The sequence below is a fragment of the Heteronotia binoei genome, chromosome 4 (genome assembly GCF_032191835.1).
Source record: "Heteronotia binoei isolate CCM8104 ecotype False Entrance Well chromosome 4, APGP_CSIRO_Hbin_v1, whole genome shotgun sequence".
Classification (NCBI taxonomy): domain Eukaryota; kingdom Metazoa; phylum Chordata; class Lepidosauria; order Squamata; family Gekkonidae; genus Heteronotia; species Heteronotia binoei.
The window spans coordinates 15,048,149-15,070,047 of record NC_083226.1 but is presented as its reverse complement, the minus strand read 5'-3'; the positions used below and the strand labels follow the sequence as shown (position 1 = coordinate 15,070,047).

The window sequence follows — 21,899 nt, the reverse complement described above, 5'->3', positions numbered from 1 at the left end:
CTGTGAGAGCTCTCTCAGCCCCACCCACCTCACAGGGTGTCTGTTGGAGGGGGAGAAGATATAGGAGATTGTAAGCCGCTCTGAGTCTGATTCAGAGAGAAGGGCGGGGTATAAATCTGCAATTCTTCTTCAATTCTAAAATCAAGAGATACATGCATTTCTAATAAAAAGACAAGCATTACAAAACTTAGCTGCCTGTTTTGTGATATTCTGTGCGATTGTGATAAAAAAGGCCAACACCATGCTGGGAATCATTAGAAGGAATTGAAAACAAATCAGCCAGTATCATAATGCCCCTGTATAAATCGATGGCGCAGTCTCATTTGGAATACGGTATACAATTCTGGTCACCGCACCTCAAAAAGGATATTATAGCATTGGAAAAAGTCCAGAAAAGGGCAACTAGAATGATTAAAGGTTTGGAACACTTTCCCTATGAAGAAAGGTTAAAACGCTTGGGGCTCTTTAGCTTGGAGAAACGTCGACTGCGGGGTGACATGATAGAGGTTTACAAGATTATGCATGGGATGGAGAAAGTAGAGAAAGAAGTACTTTTCTCCCTTTCTCACAATACAAGAACTCGGGGGCATTCAATGAAATTGCTGAGCAGTAGGGTTAGAACGGATAAAAGGAAGTCCTTCTTCACCCAAAGGGTGATTAACATGTGGAATTCACTGCCACAGGAGATGGTGGCGGCTACAAGCATAGCCAACTTCAAGAGGTGACACAGAGTGTTGGACTGGATGGGCCATTGGCCTGATGCAACATGACTTCTCTTATGTTCTTATGATATTCTGATTGGCATCTGAGAGGAGACAGACTACCTGAGCAGACTCTGTTAACCCTGGCTTAGCCTTAACCCAAGAGAAATGTATTTAGCATGGGCCAAACTATACCAAGGACCAGTGTTCCCTCTAAGCCGAGTTAGTGTGAGCTAGCTCACAGTTTTTTAGGCTCTGGCCCACACATTTTTGTGTTATCTCACAAAAAATGGCCTCAGAGCAAACTGATTTTTGCAGTAGCTCACCACTTTAATGCTAGTAGCTCACAACTCTAACGTTATTAGCTCACAAAGCAGAATTTCTGCTCACAAGACTTCACAGCTTAGAGGGAACACTGCAAATGACTACTGCGCAGTAGCAGTATTGTAGCCAATGAGGTTAATCCAAGGCGCAATTATTGTTAATTGAAAACTTTCCCCAGTACCCCGCCATGACTTGGCATATAGTCGCATTGGCAATTTTTGACAGTCACCACAGATATTGAGCAGGGAATGCATCACTTCTTACCAGGCCTTTTATTTATTTATCTTTAACAGGAACGCAGTTCCGGCTGGCTCGGTATCAGGGGGTGTGGCCTAATATGTAAATGGATCCCTGCTGGCTTTTTCTACCAAAAAGCCTATGTGAAATGATGGTGATGTCAGGGGATGTGGCCTAATATGCAAATGAGTTCCTGCTGGGCTTTTCTACCAAAAAAAGCCCTGCTTCTTACTGAGCCTCTTCCTTCTCCAATATGAAAACTGGGAAGCGAAACCTCCATCTGAGATTCCAGCTGGGATGCATCGTGGACTCCACCAGTTGTTTCTGGAACATATCCCAGGAAAAGCAAATAACAACTGGCGTGGGCGCATCCTACGGCAAGCAGAGAAGGATGCATTTCATTATGTACGTGCGTTCTGTTCTTAATGAATAGCATACATTAAGCATTCTATTCTCTGGGGAAGGTGGAGATGTTTCTGCAAAAGCGGACCAGTGACTAACTCAGCAGAGGTGCAAGAGAGGAAGGATTGCTGATGTCCGGGCCCCTGTAGTGCTCCGGATTTCTCCATGTGGGTACTAATGAACTTGCAGATAAAGCACGGTATTGGTACGTACAGGGGTGGAATTCTAGCAGGAGCTCCTTTGCATATTAAGCCACACACACCCTGATACAACCAGCTTGCAAGGCTCTTTTTTTGTAAGCTCTTGGAGGATTGGCCGTGTCGGGGTGTGTGGCCTAATATGCAAAGGAGCTCCTGCTAGAATTCCACCCCTGGGTATGTATTGCTGTGGTTTGACGGGCAGAATTCTACTTCGGGCAGTCGTGCCTACTTAATTCTGAAATGGAGAATTTCATTTCTTTGATATAATACTATAAGCCGCATTAATCTGTAGTACTTTGGGAAACCATCCTGTACAATGTGTCTGCGTCTTCTCGAACACCGGCTTCTCACTCTTGGTGGAACTGCTTGGTTGTGGAATGTACTCAAGCATATCTGCTTTCATCCCAAACACTAGAAATGAGGAATTTGTAACCGGAATGAGGTGGTGGGCGACGGCGGAAAAGGAAGAAGAAGAGGAAGAGGAGAAGAGTTGGATTTATACTTTGCCTTTCACTCAGAGTTTCTGAGCAGCTTACAATCTCCTTTCCTCCCTCCACAACAGGCAGCTCGGCGGGGCTGAGAGAGCGCTGACAGAAACTGCTCTTGAGCAGAACAGCTCTGAGAGAACTTGTGGCTGACCCAAGGTCACCCAGCAGCTGCATGTGCAGGAGTGGGGACTCAAACCCAGTTCTCCTAGATTAGAGTCCACCACTCTTAACCACTACTGGAGAGCCAGTTTGGTGTAGTGGTTAAGTGTGCGGACTCTTTTCTGGGAGAACCGGGTTTGATTACCCACTCCTCCACTTGCACCTGCTGGCATGGCCTTGGGTCAGCCATAGCTCTGGCAGAGGTTGTTCTTGAACGGGCAGCTGCTGTGAGAGCCCTCTCCAGCCCCACCCACCTCACAGGGTGTCTGTTGTGGGGAAGAAAGGTAAAGGAGATTGTAGGCCGTTCTGAGATTCTGTCCTTGAAAGCGCAGCTGCTGTGAGAGCCCTCTCAGCCCCACCCACCTCACAGGGTGTCTGTTGTGGGGGAGGAAGGGAAAGGAGATTGTAGGCTGCTCTGAGACTCTGTCCTTGAAAGGGCAGCTGCTGTGAGAGCCCTCTCCAGCCCCACCCACCTCACAGTGTGTTTATTGTGGGGGAGGAAGGTAAAGGAGATTGTGAGCCGCTCTGAGACTCTTCGGAGTGGAGGGCGGGATATAAATCCAATATCTTCTTCTACACCAAACCGTCTTTTGTCTGGTCAGCCATGGAAGAAGGCTTGGACTTGACTGAGCAGAGTGGTAGAAAACTAGCCAAGGTACACTTCAGATACAAAGCAGCAGCTTTCCATGGAGAAGGGGGGACCGATGAGCCCTGGACTTCTGCCCCAAAATCTGGTCCTAATGGTGCCAGGTTATCAGTGGGATTCAGTGGCCAAGTCCAAGAGATGCCGTCACTAGAACGGTCCATTCTCCCCACTCGGGTAACCTTGAACTCCTACTTGATGCTCTCCAAGAATTCTGCAACTTGCTTTACTCTCTCTTTAAGGCCTGTTTGTTTCAATATACCAACCGAATTTACTTCCCAAATCCCAGAAATACGCCACTACTCTTAAAAGATGTAATTATGACCACCACACTGGCTGTAAACCAGAGGTGGCCAAACTGTGGCTTGGGAGCCACATGCAGCTCTTTCACACATATCCTGTGACTCTCGAAGCCCTCACCATCCCATTGGCCAGCTTCGAGAAGGCATTTGTCTATTTAAATCATAAGAACATAAGAGAAACCATGCTGGATCAGGCCAATGGCCCATCCAGTCCGTGTCCCACAGTGGCCAAAAAACCCAGGCACCGTCAGGAGGCCCACCAGTGGGGCCAGGACACTAGAAGCCCTCCCATTGTGCCCCCCCCCCCCAAGCATCAAGAATACAGAGCATCACTGCCCCAGAGAGTTCCAACAATACACTGTGGCTAATAGCCACTGATGGACCTCTGCATCCAATACCCTCTTGAATTTCTTCTCTAAGCCCAGCCAGCCAACTTTGGAGAACACATTTAAAGTTAAAGTTGCTTTCTTTTCCTTCCTTCCTTCCTTCCTTCCTTCCTTCCTTCCTTCCTTCCTTTCTTTCTTTCTTTCTTTCTTTCTTTCTTTCTTTCTTTCTTTCTTTCTTTCTTTCTTTCTTTCTTTCTTTCTTTCTTTCTTTCTTTCTTTCTTTCTCCCCCTCAAGCTCATGTCTTGCAGCTCTCAAACACATGACATTTATTCTATGTGGCTTTTTTTGTAAAGCAAGTTTGGCCACCCATGCTCTAAAACTCACGAGGTCCTAAACCCCTGCTAATCTAGTATCTAGCCTCCTTTAGACTAAGTTTTCAATATTAATTCTACTACTTCAATGTGCCAAAATAAAAATGGAGGGGGTGAAATCTAAGCTAAGAGCAGATAACCTCCCAGAACCTTGTTATTATTTTCTTCCTGGTATCTTTGAAAACATATGCTGATCTTTACTGGCATCCTTGTGTGGTTGGAAGCATTGTGATTCTCCAAGCTGATGTTGTTTGTTTGCTGAATAAACTATTTTACTCGGACAGCAATTTAAATATGGTCTCTCCCAGATAATAACATCTGGGAGTGATGATGGGAACGAGATTAGGCTGGTATGAAAAATGGGAAATCTTTTAAAAATTAATTACAGCAACTCATTAGTCTGTAGTCTAACGTAAAGTTTACCCAGTGAGGATCTTAACACCTATAGTATCACATAGAACTCATCAATAAGGAGTGAAAATATGCTTCACTGTGGAATACTTTCCAGTCAATTGGAAAGGCTAAAGACAGCCAGTTTGGTGTCATGGTTAAGTGCACAGACTCTTATCTGGGAGAACTGGGTTTGATTTCCCACTCCACTTGAGTTAGTCACAAGTTCTCGCAGAGCTGTTCCTCTCAAGAGCAGTTTCTGTCAGAGCTCTCAGCCCTCACCTACCTCACAGAGTGTCTGTTGTGAGGAGAGGAAGGGAAAGGAGATTGTAAGCTGCTCTGAGACTACTTTGGGTAGTGAAGGGCAGGGTATAAATCCAATCTCCTCCTCTCTTTCTCCTCCTCCTCCTCCTTCTTCTTCCAGAGTGGAAACTTCTAATGTTCTTTATTTGTGTGCAAAGTGCCATCAAGTCACAGTTGCTATATGGTGGCCCTGTTGCGTCTTCAAGGCAAATGAATAAGCAGAGGTGGTTTGCTTTTGCCTTCTTCTGAAAAGTCTTCCTTGGTGATCTCCCATATCCGAGTACTGACCCTGCTCAGCTTCTAAGATCTGACAAGATTGGGCTATCCTGCACCATTCCGTATCCCCCTTAGAGGGCACAGCACAGCCCAAAATGTCTGAAAGTCAAGTTTGCACTCTTTGCTCTTCCAGTGAAATTCACTTTTCCCCTCATTTGACCTGATTTTTTAAATTTATGCTCCATATTCAAGAATTACGAAAACTCCTGTTGAGCATCCAAAACCTGATAAGCTCCCAGAGTCCTTGAAGTTACTAATGTTGAATTCCACATGCTCTGCTCCAACAGATGGAGTAAAATTCTTGGCTAAAGACTCCAAGATTCAGGAGTTAGCTGACTGCAAAACCAGGCAGTCTCAATTAAGAGGAGTGAAATAAAGAATGTGAGAGACATAGTTAAAAGGGCAATGGAAACAGCCAATTCTTTTTCCATCTACTAAAACAGAGAGACTCAGTTCTGGCCCCTTCAGAAACAGATGCAGACATTGGCTTTCAACATAGAATTGAGTCCTGAAACGAGCACAGCAACCTTCGGCCAGATGTATTACATTCATATCAATGTAATCCTAAATGTAGTTACACCCATCAGGGGTGTCAAACTCATTTGTTATGAGGGCCAGATCTGACATAAATGAGACCTTGTTGGGCCGGGCCATGTTGGGTTAGGCCAGGCCATGTCAGGCCAGACCATGTGTGTACCTATTTAAGATTAGGTAGCAGATGATGTATAGGTGGTATATGACTCCGAAAAAGCTGGCTAGGATGAGTAAGAAGATGTCGGATAGATGTTGGAAATGTAGAAAACACAAAGGTTCCTTTTTTCACATGTGGTGGACTTGTGGAAAAAGCGAAAGAATTTTGGAAGATGATACAACAAGAAATCTCCAAAATTTTGGGTTATGACTTTAAGAAAACTGCAGAGACTTTTTTGCTTGGATTACAATTAGAAAAATTTCCAAAGGAAGACAGGACTTTAATTTGGTACTTCCTCTCAGCTGCTAGGACATTGTATGCGCAGCTGTGGAAACAGAGAAAAATACCAGAGAAATGGGATTGGATTGTGAAAGTTTTATCATGGAGTGAGATGGATAAATTAACTAAAACTTTAAGAGACTATGATTTAGATATATTCAAAAAGGAGTGGAAGAAATTCAAAGGATATATGGAGAAAGAGTGGAATGTAAAAAGACGTTGGACAATTTTTTAGTATTAATGAGAGAAGAAAAATATTGAACTTTGATTGGTTAGCGGTACCTTTATAATTGAATTTAAATTTATAACTTCGGGGAAGTCAAATACTGGAGGGAGGGGGGGGCTGAAATATCATATGGGTTAGTATAGAAAAGAGACAATTAAATATTGTAACCATATGTTATTAATAAATTGTTAAAACACAAAAGATTAGGTAGCAGAGCCCCGTGGCGCAGAGTGGTAAAGCTGCAGCACTGCAGTCGGAGCCCTCTGCTCACGACCTGAGTTCGATCCCAGCAGAAGCTGGTTCAGGTAGCCGGCTCCAGGTTGACTCAGCCTTTCATCCTTCCGAGGTCAGTAAAATGAGTACCCAGCTTGCTGGGGAGAAGGTGTAAATGACTGGGGAAGGCAATGGCAAACTACCTCCAAAAAAGTCTGCCATGAAAACATTGTGAAAGCAACATTATCCCAGAGTTGAAAACGACTGTTGCTTGCACAGGGGAGTACCTTTACTTTTTTTTTTTTTTAGCAGGGGTATAAACTTAATAAAGGACACAGACAAACACAATTTATATCCACACACACATTCACACAAATATAAAACTTAAAACATGCTTAAAACGTTAGCACTCATTGGGCTTAAAGGTGTTTTCTTTGTATTTCTGCCATGGGCAAACGAAGCTGTGGCTCGTTCCTTCCTTCCCCAGGGGATAGGGGAGTGAGCAGCCTCAGCCAATAGAAGGGAGAGAGGCTTGGCTCAGTAGCTCAGCAGTGCAATTGGGAGAGCCTATAAATAAGCTCTGCCTCCCGCCCCTTTCTCCCCAAGGGAGGAGCCTCAGCCAATGGAGAAAATAGAAGTTTTGCTCTGTAGCTTCTGTGCGATTGAGCAAGCCTTGCAAAGCAAGCTGTTATGTAGAAGGAAGCAAGAGATAGAGAGAAGGAAGCAGATTACAGCCAGTTGCTTGGAAACCTGATAGGAGCCTTCCTATCAGGCCCCCGGGACACATGTTTGACACCCCTGCCCTAAATCCATTGAAGGCAATGGACTAAGAAGATAATAATTCTGCTTGGAATTGCAGTAGAAGGCATGTGTTATGATATATTTGGCACTTCCCCTCCATTCACTGCGAATATTTGTGTTTGTGTTATATTACTCAAGCACAGAACTAAAATGTGGAATTACATGGCACACAAGCCGTGTTTCACTCTAATACTGCAGTGCATTTCATTTTACATCTTCCCCGGTTGTTTCAAAAATGGGCACACGGGGTTGAGCTGTGGTTATTATTCCACACGTGGAGGGTTGACTTGCATGTGCATTCTCTGGTCTCAGTGCACAAGGGAAATATCAGATCGAGTGCTATTTGTGTCATCCTCACCCCCCCTGTTTTGAAACAGGTGAGAGGGTTGAGCGGGCTTTCAAAAGTCTAATGCAGGGTGTCAGACTCATGTTATGAGGGCCGGATCTGACACAAATGAGACCTTGTCAGGCTAGGCCATGTGTGTCATAAAATACAATGCCAGGTAGTGGAGATATAAACTTTATAAAGGACATAGTCTAACAATTTTAGATTTAAAAAAAACCCCTTAAAATAAAACATGCTTAATGTCACGGCTGGGGCCGGGTCAGGCAAAGTCCAGAGGCAGTCCGAGGTCTGTAGCCAGCAAGCAGGAGTGTCCAAGGTGCCAAATCCAAATCGCTGTGCAAGTATCGCAGGTCCGAGGTCCAGAAGCCGAGGTCAGGGAGTCCAGAAGTCAAAAGCCAAAGTCAGGGAGTCAGGAACCAAAGTCAAGCCGGAGTGGAGGCTAGAACGTCAGGGAGATGACTAGTTGCTTCCACAAAGCCTCCTCCCAAAGCCCACAGCTATATAGCCCTCTGCTGGCTGTTGCCCATTTGGGCTAATTGCTGGCTCTGGGAGGCAGCCAGGATCCTGTTACAACTCAAGCATCCTTGCTCTTAGGAGGGCCAGAATCCTCTCAAAACTCAGGACTCAGGGAGCGTCTTGCTTGTGAGCGTGCCGCCCTCCTCCGCTCCCTGAGGTCCTGACGGAGGCGGTCACACACACAATCCACCCGAGAGGGCGAGGCAGGGGGGCTGGGATCTTCTTCAGCAGGTGGCAGGGGTACTGGTGCAGGTGGCAGGGGTACAGTTTCCTCGGCAGACTCGTCTTCCTCTGCAGGGTCCCCAGCACCCATGACACTTAAAACATTAGTATTCTTGCAATATTTTGTTTATTTAACAGTCTCTGGTAACTGACACCTCTTGCTCTGAATTATGGCATCAAAATCTGGAGACAATGTCTGTGCTGTAGCAATCTTGAGCATGCTGTTCAGGTGTTGTTCAGGGGTGTGTGTGTGTAAGTCGCAAACCTACTTTTGATTTATTGACATTCATTGCAGAAGTCTCATGGTCAATGCTTTGAGCCTAAGACCCAAGGGAAAACATGAAATTTCTGGGCATCATGAGCTTTTGTACATAAGTTGCTTCATGTGCTGGTCAGCCAATGGAGAAAACAGAGGCTCTGCTCTGTAGCTCCTGTGTGATTGAGCAAGCTTGGCAAAGCAAACTGTGATGTAGAAGAAAGCAAGTGAGAGAGAAGGAAGCAGATGACAGTGAGTTGCTTGTAGGCCTGATAGGAGACTTCAGGCCACCTGTTTGACACCCCTGGACTCTAATGTAAAACTGTGGCCTGAGCATGTGTACCAAATTTCATCCTGGATATCAATGTTCAGCTTCTGTTTGATGCTTGGAAGAAACACATGCATGGGCCTCCCTATCTGTCCCTACCTCCATTTGCGGATAAATTAACCCACGCTCTATGGCCCAGTTCAGAATTAGGTATATGAAGGTGGTCGGTGAGACGTGGGAGGAAAATGGTGTTTGAGTTAGGTTAGCCCATTCTGCAAGCCGAACAGACATTTCCAGAGATGTTTGAATGAAGCTTGAAAGGATGTAGTGATGGCCGCAAGAACAAACAGCTTGAAAGGGGGATGAGATACGTTCATGGAGGACAAGTCTATCAGTGGGTACGAGCTGAGAGCAACTTCCATGTTCAGAGGCACTAAGCCTCCGAATCCCAGAGCCAGAAGCAGACGCGTAGCGAGGGGGGGGCGGGAAGGGCGGCCCGCCCCGGGTCTCTGGGGGTCCTCGCGTTGGCAAGGGGGCCCCCAAAACAATGGCCGTGACGTTGCTGCGCCTGCGCTGAAAGGGGGGGGAGAAAAAGAATGGAAGCGCAAGCCAAGCGCCCGCGGCGCCCGACAGCGCGAGGGGGAGCGCGCGCGCACAGCGGAAGAAGGGGGTGGGGAGCGGCGCGCGCACGCAGGGCTCCTCGTTCCCTTCCCTTCCCCCCTCCCCCTTTTTTCCCCCTCAGTCACTCACTCACACAAAAGCATTAAGCAAAGCGCGGGAAAGGCGCGCCGCGCGTCCGTCGCTTCGCTTTTCTCCTCTCTCGCTGGGAGTCGTCGCTTCCTCGCCTCTGATTGAAGGCGCGCATGCGGCAGCATGCGCACCAGCCTCCTCGGGCTTCTCCCGTGGCGGGGGGAGGGTCTTGTCCTTGGGGCTGGGGGCTGCCGCCGGGGGAGGCGCTGCTGGGCTGGGGCTGGTTCGGGTGGCATCAGCTGGGGGAAAGGGGGGGAGGCTGGCCTGGCGGGACCCTCCAAGCTGCCGCCGGGGCTCCGGCCGGGAGACCTCCCTCCCGGGAGAGTAGCCCAGGATCTTGTGTGTGTGACTGAGATAGGATTTCCAGGAATTAAAGCTCATCTCCAGGCAACAGAAATCGCTTCCTAGAAGAAAATAGCTGCTTTGGAAGGTGGATCTATGAAGTCATACTTCTTCAGGTCCCCTTCCATCTTCCCAAATATCCAGGTATTCGACAACCTACAGTTGGCAACCCTGGAGAGGTGGGGGGCCTTGTGGAACAATACCAACCAAAGCAGGATATGGTCAGGATTGTTGTTGGGGGTCTGGTTTCTAAGCAAGCTAGGGTGGGGTAGGGACGGATCCAGGCCCTATTTGCTTTTTTTTTTTTTTAAGTAAGCGAGCTTCCTCGGGGCTGATGAAACGACGGAAGGCTTTACTAACGAAGGGCAGGATGTTTGGAAAGAGTGCGCCCGCAGGCCCAGGCGCGGGATGAGAGACTTCCCCCGGTGAGAGATGGGGGTGCGGGGGAAACTCTGCTTACAATTGTGCTGCCGGTCATATAGAAAGGAGGTGAAGAGGTTTCAGGGTTTCTCGGTTCAATGTTAAGGAGCCACTGAAGATTTGAACTGAACGTTTCCTGTTTGAACATATATGAACATATGAAGCTGCCTTATACTGAATCAGACTCCCCCTCGGTCCATCAAAGTCAGTCTTGTCTTCTCAGACTGGCAGCGGCTCTCCAGGATCTCAGGCTGAGGTTTTCCATGCCTACTTACCTGGACCCTTTTTAGTTGGAGATGCCGGGGATTGAACCTGCGACCTTCTGCTTACCAAGCAGATGCTCTCTACTACCACTGAGCCACCGTCCCTCCCCTAAGTATTTCATACTTGGACATTCTCTTTTAGCTCCTTGTTTTAGCCATCGGCACAGCCCAGTTGCTGCTGGTTTCCGGCCCTCTTACCCCCAGCTCGTTTCCTGCCTTGCCGCTTACGGCTTTGGTCAAGGCCTCTGAGAAAGTCGCTTCTAGGCTTTGCAAACCCCGGCTCTGTAAACAAGAAGGAAGAGCTTGCTTAGAAGAAGCCTCTGGAGGTTTCTTAGTATGCAGATGTGCCTGGTCCAGTTGATCTCATCTAGCATCAGCTGCTTTCCCCTTGATGGTCAGGAACCGGCCTCAGCAGCACAAGTCTTGAGCAACTTCTGGAGTGCTCTGAAGGGGTAGTTGCCCTGTAGTGTGGCTGAGGCTTTGACTTCCCATTCACAAAACGTTCTAGGCCCCCTTCTGACTGAAATAAGGAAGGGGGGCATCAGGTTTTGTGAGATGAGATGCATCAGTGTAACGAAGAGGGCAGGACTGCAGAGGGAGATGGACTGGTTGGACGATCACTCCGAGCATCAAGTCCCAGTAGAGTTCTTTCTTGCGCTTGGCCCATGGAGTTCAGCAAGGCCGTTGGCTCAACAGAAAGGGGAGGGTGCAGGTAGATGTCTGTGGGAATCCCCAGCTACCTTGAGTTCATAGGCAGCCAGAAATATTTTAAAGATTTTTCTTGGGAGGTGTAGAAGCCTGTGCATTCAGTCTGGGAGGCGAGATGCCATCTTGATTTTGATTTTTCAAGAAGGCCAAACTTGAGATTGCACTTTATTTACAGAGTACATTTCGGGAAGTGTAGCTGAAGTGACCGGCCCTTTCTTTCCTTCCACAGAGGATAACCTGTCCCCTGGTGTGTGCTGTGTTTGTGGCTGTCATTGGGTCCCTGCAGTATGGCTACAACACTGACGTCATCAATGCTCCTGAGGAGGTAGGACAGAGAGGGAAGTGGTGGGTGCGGGATGTACTCCATGGGGAGATTAGTAACACTTTCCTGAGGAAGTGAGGTAAGCCTTGAGGGCAAGGAAGGAGGACGGCACAAGAGGGAAAGAAGCGGCCTCTGTGTTGGCTGCCAACACTTAGGGGTAGTTGGTTGGGGGCCCAAAGGTGTGGCAAAACAGAAGAGGTGAGTTTTGAGGAGCAACAAGGACATTCTGGGGTTGTAGAGGACCTGCTTGTTCCTGAAGCTGCTCGGTCTGGCCTTGAGGAGGGTTGGGAAATACTCTGTTTGTGTCACAACATGAGAGGACAGTAATAGAAACTGGTTGCAGAGGCTGTGATGACACTCAAAAGAGGTGGAATTCCTACTTGCCTCCTTTTACCTCGCAAAGGTCCATACTGAGATGAAGTGATGGGAGAGAGCGGCATCCGAGATCTGAGGGGCCGTGGGGCAGGACCCCCGCAGCAGCCCCGTCGCCAAGGGGGCTTCACTGCACCTCCACGTGGCAACCCAAAAGACACACACAGGAATCTAATTGCAGAGGTGGCCCACGGCAGCTCTCCAGATGTTTTTTGCCTACCACTACCAGCATGCTGGCCGGGGCTGATGGGAGTGGTAGGCAAAAAAAACATCTGGAGAGCTGCCGTGGGCCACCCCTGTAATAACGAAAAACATCCCATACCAATAATACCAAGATTTACCAACACAATAATACCAAAATAATACCAACACACAGTGATATCAACACCCCTCATTAGTACAATGTTTCACAGGGTGGGTTAACTCTTGGCAGCAATTCTAGCAGCGCACAAATCCTCAGAGGAAAATTGATTCCAACAATAAATAAAGGGCTTGGTGCAAAAGTGCTCGTCTAGAAAATGATCGGATTCTCATTTGAAAGCCCATTTCCAGAAGACTCCGCAAGGTCAACCTCCGACGTTCCACATCCCTTTCTCAGAGGGGAGTCTGAAGTTCTTCCACAATGTCCACACCAGAAAAGTATCCAGGAGCTCCTACAAGCGCACACAAATCCTTCCAAGCGTGTATGACCCCTGGAGATGTCCCTGAATTGCTGCTGATCTCCATCCCTTGGGAGGAATGAAATGGCTGCTTGGTGCTCCATGGCATCATATTTTTAAATTGATATTTTAATGAAGGCATAAATATTATTATTACAGGTTTTTTTCAAGAGACCAAACCAAACAACAGAGAGACAGCAATATTTCAATATAGGGGATCATATACCAGGAGTGGCCAAACTTACTTCATGTAAGAGCCACACAGAATAAACAGATGTCTGAGAGCCACAAGACATGAACATCAGATGTTTGAGGAGCCACAAGACGGACGGAAGGAAGGAAGGAAGGAAGGAAGGAAGGAAGGAAGGAAGGAAGGAAGGAAGGAAGGAAGGCAAATCGATGGAGAGAGGGAGGGAGAAGTGGAAAGAAAGCAACTTTCACTTTGGATGAATTCTCCCAAGTCCAAGCTGCCTGCTGGCTTGGCTTGGAGATGTGATTTAAAGAGACAAATGCCTTCTCCAAGCCAGCCAATAGGTCAGTGGGGGCTTTGAGAGCCACACAATATGTGTGAATGAGACACGTGGCTCCTGAGCCGCAGTTAAGCCACCCTGCCATGGCCATAGAAATCTCTCTCCAGGTCCTTCCCAATGAGGAGCTGTTAACACTGCATGGGCGGAGAGGAAGGAGCGTGCAGTGTGGTGCCCAAACCCAAAGGCATCTTTTGGCTGCTGCAAGAGGCACCATTAGACCTGTCAGCCTTGTGGCTTTTTGCGCCACTGGAGCCTCTGGCAGCTGCTGCCACCAAGTCACTTGTGCCTGCTGCAAGAGCCCTGCTGGCATCCTGCCCCTAGCCGAAACCAGGCTTCAGCTGCCTCCCTGGCTCCGCCCCCTGCTGATCATTGGCTCGCTTGCCACTGTGGTGTGCAGGAGCAGTCTGCAACGTCAGAGGGCGCCAGTTTCAGTTTGCGTTCTCTGTGCTGTGGAGCTTGACTGCTTGGAGAGCTAGAGAGAGAAAGAGAAAGTGAAACTACAGTCGAGGCCAGTAAGTTTTCGGGTCCCTATAATGGCTTTAACATGGTTGGGAAAGCTTCTGTTGTGAGGGGGGGCATTTTAGAGTGCCTATAATGGCTTTAACATGGTTGGGAAAGCTTCTGTTGTGAGTGGGGGCCATTTTTGGGTCCCTATAATGGCTTTAACATGGTTGGGAAAGCTTCTGTTGTGAGGGGGGGCATTTTAGAGTGCCTATAATGGCTTTAACATGGTTGGGAAAGCTTCTGTTGTGAGTGGGGGCCATTTTTGGGTCCCTATAATGGCTTTAACATGGTTGGGAAAGCTTCTGTTGTGAGGGGGGGGCATTTTAGAGTGCCTATAATGGCTTTAACATGGTTGGGAAAGCTTCTGTTGTGAGTGGGGGCCATTTTTGGGTCCCTATAATGGCTTTAACATGGTTGGGAAAGCTTCTGTTGTGAGTGGGGGCCATTTTAGGATCCCTATAATGGCTTTAACATGGTTGGGAAAGCTTCTGTTGTGAGGGGGGCGCATTTTAGAGTGCCTATAATGGCTTTAACATGGTTGGGAAAGCTTCTGTTGTGAGTGGGGGCCATTTTAGGATCCCTATAATGGCTTTAACATGGTTGGGAAAGCTTCTGTTGTGAGTGGGGGCATTTTAGAGTGCCTATAATGGCTTTAACATGGTTGGGAAAGCTTCTGTTGTGAGTGGGGGCATTTTAGAGTGCCTATAATGGCTTTAACATGGTTGGGAAAGCTTCTGTTGTGAGTGGGGGCATTTTAGAGTGCCTATAATGGCTTTAACATGGTTGGGAAAGCTTCTGTTGTGAGTGGGGGCATTTTAGAGTGCCTATAATGGCTTTAACATGGTTGGGAAAGCTTCTGTTGTGAGTGGGGGCATTTTAGAGTGCCTATAATGGCTTTAACATGGTTGGGAAAGCTTCTGTTGTGAGTGGGGGCCATTTTAGGATCCCTATAATGGCTTTAACATGGTTGGGAAAGCTTCTGTTGTGAGTGGGGGCATTTTAGAGTGCCTATAATGGCTTTAACATGGTTGGGAAAGCTTCTGTTGTGAGTGGGGGCATTTTAGAGTGCCTATAATGGCTTTAACATGGTTGGGAAAGCTTCTGTTGTGAGTGGGGGCCATTTTAGGATCCCTATAATGGCTTTAACATGGTTGGGAAAGCTTCTGTTGTGAGTGGGGGCATTTTAGAGTGCCTATGGCTTTAACATGGTTGGGAAAGCTTCTGTTGTGAGTGGGGGCCATTTTAGGATCCCTATAATGGCTTTAACATGGTTGGGAAAGCTTCTGTTGTGAGTGGGGGCCATTTTAGGATCCCTATAATGGCTTTAACATGGTTGGGAAAGCTTCTGTTGTGAGTGGGGGCATTTTAGAGTGCCTATAATGGCTTTAACATGGTTGGGAAAGCTTCTGTTGTGAGTGGGGGCATTTTAGAGTGCCTATAATGGCTTTAACATGGTTGGGAAAGCTTCTGTTGTGAGTGGGGGCATTTTAGAGTGCCTATAATGGCTTTAACATGGTTGGGGAAGCTTCTGTTGTGAGGGGGGGCATTTTAGGGTCCCTATAATGGCTTTCACGTGGCTGGAACTGGGGGGCATTTAAGGGACTTGGGTTGCTCTGAGAAGGGGAAAGTGGCAAAAACCCCTTATGTTACCTCAATCTGAGTGGGAAGGGGTTAATGCTAATTCCTCCTTCGAGCTGCAACCCCCCCCCCCCCCCCAAGCACATGGAAGGACTGACTCCAACCTGATGTGTGTATGATTTTTAGAGTTGTTGATAGTGTTGCATATTTTTTAATTTTCTAATAAATTTCTAGCAACACTAGTTTCTTCTTTTCATGGCTTCATTTTACCAGCCAGACACTGTGACATTAGTGGCTTCCGTCTTTCCCAAAGGAGACTCTTGCCCTACATTCTCTTGCTCTCCATCTGCACCCTGAAAAGCAGCTTCTGCTGCAGCAATGTTTTGTGTGAAATTACGGGGATGGGGGGTGGGGGGGTGCTAGTTGTGATTCTTCTCCACCACTCTTTTTCCCCCTTTCTTTTTTCTTCTCCATTCCCAGTCTTCCTCCTGTTTGCTACCATTTCCTGTATTGGAAGTGTTAATTGTACAGTGGAATTTTTTTTTGTCTTTGCCTATCTCATTTTGTTCCACTTAGCATATCTTTTTTTTTTTTTTTGGTAATGAAGCCCAGGCAATGTGGGGGGAACAAAGAGCCAACAGGTTTAGCTGCTTTCCAGTACCTGTACCCAATCACCCAGTCCGGTTGTTCTTTTTTTAAAAGGGGAAGCCAGCCTCCCTTTGCTTCTAGTATTAGACCACAGAGTTGGGCTGGGAGATTCCTAAAGCTTTAGGAATGGAGCCTGGAGAGAGGGCAATTGGCACATGCTCAGATGAACAACAAGGTTAGACTTAGCAGTGAGATAAATCAAAAGCCTAGCAGCACCTTATAGACTTAATATAATTTATTTCCACATTGGATTCAGCAACTCAGAACTCACTTCATGAGACACATGAAATGTTCAACTCTTGGGCAGACATCACTTCTACTCAGAGTGACAGTGCCTGAATACTTACTGCATTTGGCAGCTCAACCCTACTGAGGCTCTGGCGCAAATCAAAGCTTTCGGTTGTCAATTGTGAGAGTTTCAAAACCAATTCTTCTTTTATATTTGCGAATCAAAGCAGCGACACAAAAAAGTGATGCCTAATTCTTGTTTTCTGTGTGTAGCCTATTTCATTATGTCACAGGAGGGACATAAGCGGCTCAGTGGTGCCCAGAAGAGGAAACAAAAAAGGAAAAGAGAAGAGGAGGAGCAACGGCAGAGAGGAGCTATCCATCAGTATTTCCCAATGGTCAGGCCCCCAACAGAGGACATGCCTCGTCTGTCCAAAGTTCATGCACCTGGGACATCTGAGAGTCCTGTTTTACCCCCTCTGGAAGACACACCTCATCTGTCCACGTCTCATGCACCTAGGAGTTCTGGGGGTACTGCTTTGCCGCCTATGGAAGACATACCTCATCCGTCCACGTCTCATGCACCTGGGGGTACTGTTTTCTCCCCCATGGAAGAGGAAGAGAATGTAGAAGGAAAACAAGGCATTAGTGTGGAGGAGATGGAGTGCACCGATGACAGTGAATCCAGTGATTCCAGTGAATCCAGCCAAGAGTCTGCCCCTGGAATGCAGGCTGTCACAGTACAAGAGATGCAGATGCTCGCTGATGTTTCTGCCTGGGAAATACCCGTTCCCGATCATCTTCGGGTTCAAATTGTCAAGCGAGGGTCTGCTCATTTCCAAAACAAAGATGGTCCATTTGAGGTTGTGTCAAGGGGAGGCACAAAAGTAAAGGGAGCAAAGCGCCAGCTTTTACAACACTGGTTTTACCAGATGCTGCCAGGTAATGACAAGGTTCTGAGGACCTGGTTGGTCTATTCAAAGGTCTCTAAACAAGTCTATTGTTTTTGCTGCCGGCTATTCACTGACACTCTTCCAGATAATCCGTCCAAATTGTTGATTGGGTTGGGCAAGTGGTGGAAAGTTGGCGAGAAAATCCTGAGTCATGAGGTATCCAAAGGCCACCTTCTCTGTCTGGAAAAATGGAAGGAATTGGCAGCAAGGCTTAGGCTGCAAAAGACCATTGACGCACACCATATGAGAGTGGTGGAGAGGGAGACAAGACGCTGGAGAGACATCTTGTACAGATTGTTGGACATCACATTGTATCTCTCCAGGCAGAATCTTGCTTTCCGTGGCCACGATGAGACTGAGACTTCATGGAACAGAGGCAACTTCCTTGAGCTGGTGGAAATGCTTGCAAGATATGATCTAGTGCTGCGTGATCACCTCTTGAAAATTAAACCGCACACATCTAAGCCGAGTAGAAAAGTCTCCTATCTTTCCCCAGAAATACAAAATGAGTTTATTAATGCCTTGGCAAGCCATTTGAGGGAGGCGCTTGTTGCAGAGATAAAGGCAGCAAAGTACTTTGGTATCATGTTTGATACCACGCCGGATGCAGCACATACTGACCAGATGTCCCAGGTCATTCGTTATGTGCATATCAATGACACTGAGAGGACAGTTAAGGTGAAGGAGGTATTTCTGAGATTCATCCCTTTGGAGGGGAAGAAGGCTCATGCCCTCAGCACTGAGATTCTACAAAGTCTGGAAACTGACGGTTTGGACTTCATGCTATGCCGCGCACAAGGTTATGACAATGCTGCAACGATGGCCGGGCCCCACGGAGGGGTGCAAGCCATCCTGAAGGAGAAGAACAGGAAAGCGGTTTTTAATGGATGTGTGGACCACACACTTAATCTGTGTGGCCGGCACTCATTTGCAAGAACTGCATCTTGTGAAGTGTTCTTTGGGACTCTGGAGAGCATGTATTCCTACTTCGCCAGTTCCACTCATCGATGGGACGTGTTGGTCCAACATGCCAAGGTAACGGCAAAGAAGCTATCGGCCACACGTTGGAGTGCTCATCACGATGCAGTGAAGCCTGTAAGAGAAAAGTATGATGAGTTTGTGGAGGCTCTTCAAGCTCTGAGTGATCCAGAGGAGACCCCTGAGACAAGGAGTGGAGCAAGGCAGCTTGTGCCTTGTATCTGCAACTTCAATTTCTTGTCTTTTCTGTACTTCTGGTCTGCGGTGCTTCAGGAAGTTGATGTGGCACAGCGGCACCTGCAGACTGAGGGCCTAGCTCTTGACGAGGTGTTGACACAGTTGGAGGCACTCAGGCTTTTTCTGCAGGACAATCGCAACAAACTAGTGGAGGATGCTCTCATACAGGCACTGGCAAAAGCAGAAGAGCATGGCATATCAGTTGAGAGAAGGGTCCGGAGGAAGAAGAAGATGCCAGGGGAGCAGGCTTGTGATGTGGGACTCAGTCTGGAAGAAGAGACCAGGAAGGCGATGTATGAATGCATCGATAGCTTCCATTCGGAAATCAAAAAAAGATTTGCTGCCACAAGGGAAGTAGCTGATGTGTTTGAGGCTATTCAGGTGAGGAGTCTCCTGTCTGCCACTGAAGAGGAGTTGCATGTCTCCATCCTCAGACTAACCAGTCTCTATGATGAGGTGTCCGCCCCTGGGCTTTTCCAGGAGATACCAAGGCTGAGAAGACACCTTAGAGCCGCGGCAGTAGATCTGGAAAAAGCAAGACAAGATTGGGGGACAGTGGACATCCTGCAATTCTTAGTTCAACGGGAGTACACAGAGGCTCTCCCAAACCTATCCCTGAGTCTCAGATTATTTCTCACAGTCTGTGTGTCCGTGGCATCCTGTGAGAGGAGCTTTTCGAAGATGAAGCTTATAAAGAGTTACCTGCGATCAAGCATGTCACAGTTGAGGCTCTCCAACCTTGCACTGCTCTCAATCGAAGGTCGTGTGGCAAAAGCCCTGAAATTTGATACAGTGATTGACAACTTTGCATCTTTGAAAGCCAGGAAAGGAAAGTTCTGACTGGGACAAGATGTTCGGTAAGTGTTCAAAAGCTGGGGTCCATCACTGTTCCAATCACCACTTCCATAAGTACATAAGTTTCTCTTAATGGGAGGGATTGCATTGATGTAAGCTGTTTATAAATACTTTGATGGGGAGTACAGTATAAGTATTAGTAATTAAATTTTTTAAAAACCTCTTTCTTCATTCAGTTTACAGACACCGGCCGGAAGTCCACAAAATGCAAAGATGCCTTCCCCTGAGTTCTGCACGCCTTGTTGTGTTTGTTTGGCGACATTGATATGGTTTCCTATATATTCTTATAGAATATGGATTCCAGCAGATCTATCTCAGAATAGCAGACCTGACCACTCACAAGCAGAATCCAAACACTCCATCTGGTTTTTTTCTCTTTCTGCCTGTCAGGTTTTCTCCATGACAGCAGCAAAAGCTCAGTCCCTGGATTGGGTGACTGGGAACTCTGCCCTCAGATAGCCCCTTAATTGATTCTTATTCCATAACATCTGAAACAGTAATGTGTTACATCTTAACCTGCATTGTGTGTATCTATATGTTTATAAGTTATAGATAAAGAACTGCATTTAACAAATAGCTGACTGGCTTATTCTTACTTATGGGACATCCAGGGATCCCTGGAAAGATCTGATAGTAGCAACTAGCATAAAGGCAAGGGAAATCCTAGCTTGGGAGAAAATCTAAGTGATTAGACGTTCCATGGGGACCTCCTTATAGCTTTGCTTGTTGAAAACCACATCAGTATGCCTGTTTTTGTTTTCCTTGTTTTTCTTGTAAGCTTGCTTAATATAGAAGTCCCACAAGTTCAGGGCACAAGGGGAACAGCTGGGCCAGCAGGCTGCTTGTGGCATTTCTCCCTGTCACATGGTGTGGTGGGGTAATCAGGTTATCAATCACATGACCTAGATTGCACCAGCAGTGCCATCGGGGGGGTGCCGCCCCCAAAGTGACACCACTTCCTGTTTCCCCCCCACAAGTGGTGGCCATTTTGGGGAAGTTGCATCACTTCCTGTTTCCAGCAGGGCTCCCTCGCAAGTGGTGGCCATCTTGCGGAAGTGACATCACCGGAAGTGACATCATATCCTGTTTCTGGAGGCGTGCACACACATGGGGGGCCCACATAAATCTTGGGCCCCGGGCCCCCAAAGCCCTAGCTACGCCACTGGCCAGAAGCAACATCAGGGAAGACCTCAGCCTCTACGCCCTGTTGTTGTTAGTCCAGAGCAGGGGTGGCCAGACTTGCTTAACACAAGAGCCACATAGAATAAACATCAGATGTTTGAGCCACAAGACATGAAGATCAGAAGGAAGGAAGGAAGGAAGGAAGGAAGGAAGGAAGGAAGGAAGGAAGGAAGGAAGGAAGGAAGGAAGGAAGGAGGGAGGGAAGGAAGGAAGGAAGGAAGGAAGGAAGGAAGGAAGGAAGGAAGGAAGGAAGGAAGGAAGGAAGGAAGGAAGGAAGGAAGGGAGGGAGGGAGGAAGGAAGGAAGGAAGGAAGGAGGGAAGGAAGGAAGGAAGGAAGGAAGGAAGGAAGGAAGGAAGGAAGGAAGGAAGGAAGGAAGGAAGGAAGGAGGGAAGGAAGGAAGGGAGGGAGGGAGGGAGGAAGGAAGGAAGGAAGGAAGGAAGGAAGGGAGGGAGGGAGGGAGGGAGGGAGGAAGGAAGGAAGGAAGGAAGGAAGTTAGGAAGGAAGGGAGGGAGGAAGGAAAGAAGGGAGGGAGGGAGGGAGGAAGGAAGGAAGGAAGGAAGGAAGGAGGGAAGGAAGGAAGGAGGGAAGGAAGGAAGGAAGGAAGGGAGGGAGGGAGGAAGGAAGGAAGGAAGGAAGGAAGGAAGGAAGGAAGGAAGGAAGGAAGGAAGGGAGGGAGGGAGGGAGGAAGGAAGGAAGGAAGGAAGTTAGGAAGGAAGGGAGGGAGGAAGGAAGGAAGGGAGGGAGGGAGGGAGGAAGGAAGGAAGGAAGGAAGGAAGGAAGGAAGGAAGGAAGGAAGGAAGGAAGGAAGGCAAATAGATGGGGAGGAGTGGTAGAAAGAAAGCAACTTTAAATGCATTCTCCAAGCCACCAGCTGACTTAGCTTGGGGAAGTGACTTAAAGAGACAAATGCCTTCTCCAAGCTGGCTGACGGGGTAGTGGAGGCTTCAAGAGCCACACAGTGGTCGTTTTCGCACTCACCTTAATCAGCAGCGACGACCCTCTTCACCGCGCAGGATCTGCGCAGATTTCGCACTAATTGCCGCGGAGCACCCAGAAGAGCCGGAAAGTCCCGGCGCTTTTGCGGCGCAAACGGAAACTGGGTTTTGGCGGTTTCCGTTTGCGCCGCAAAAGCGCCGGGACTTTCCGGCTCTTCTGGGTGCTCCGTGGCAATTAGTGCGAAATCCGCGCAGATCCTGCGCGGTGAAGAGGGTCGTCGCTGCTGATTAAGCTGAGTGTGAAAACGACCAGTATGTGTGAATGAGCCACATGTGGCTCCCGAGCTGTAGTTTGGCCACCCCTGGTCCAGAGGAACCACTGTGTGAGACGGGATGCTGGTCTAGATGGACCATTGGTCTGAGCCAGCAGGGCTCTTCCTATATCTTTATGAAGAATTTCCCGCTCCAAGTTTCACGCTATGCTGCAGGAAGT

The 21,899-nt window shown here is 47.8% G+C and overlaps 1 non-coding gene across 1 annotated transcript; it reads left to right on the top strand.

Moving 5' to 3' along the window:
• The first annotated feature begins 1,125 nt into the window (after positions 1-1,125).
• LOC132570636 (U4 spliceosomal RNA) lies at positions 1,126-1,262 on the top strand. Its single transcript, XR_009555343.1, has one exon. It is a non-coding gene; the product is annotated as a U4 spliceosomal RNA (small nuclear RNA).
• The last annotated feature ends 20,637 nt before the right edge of the window (positions 1,263-21,899 follow it).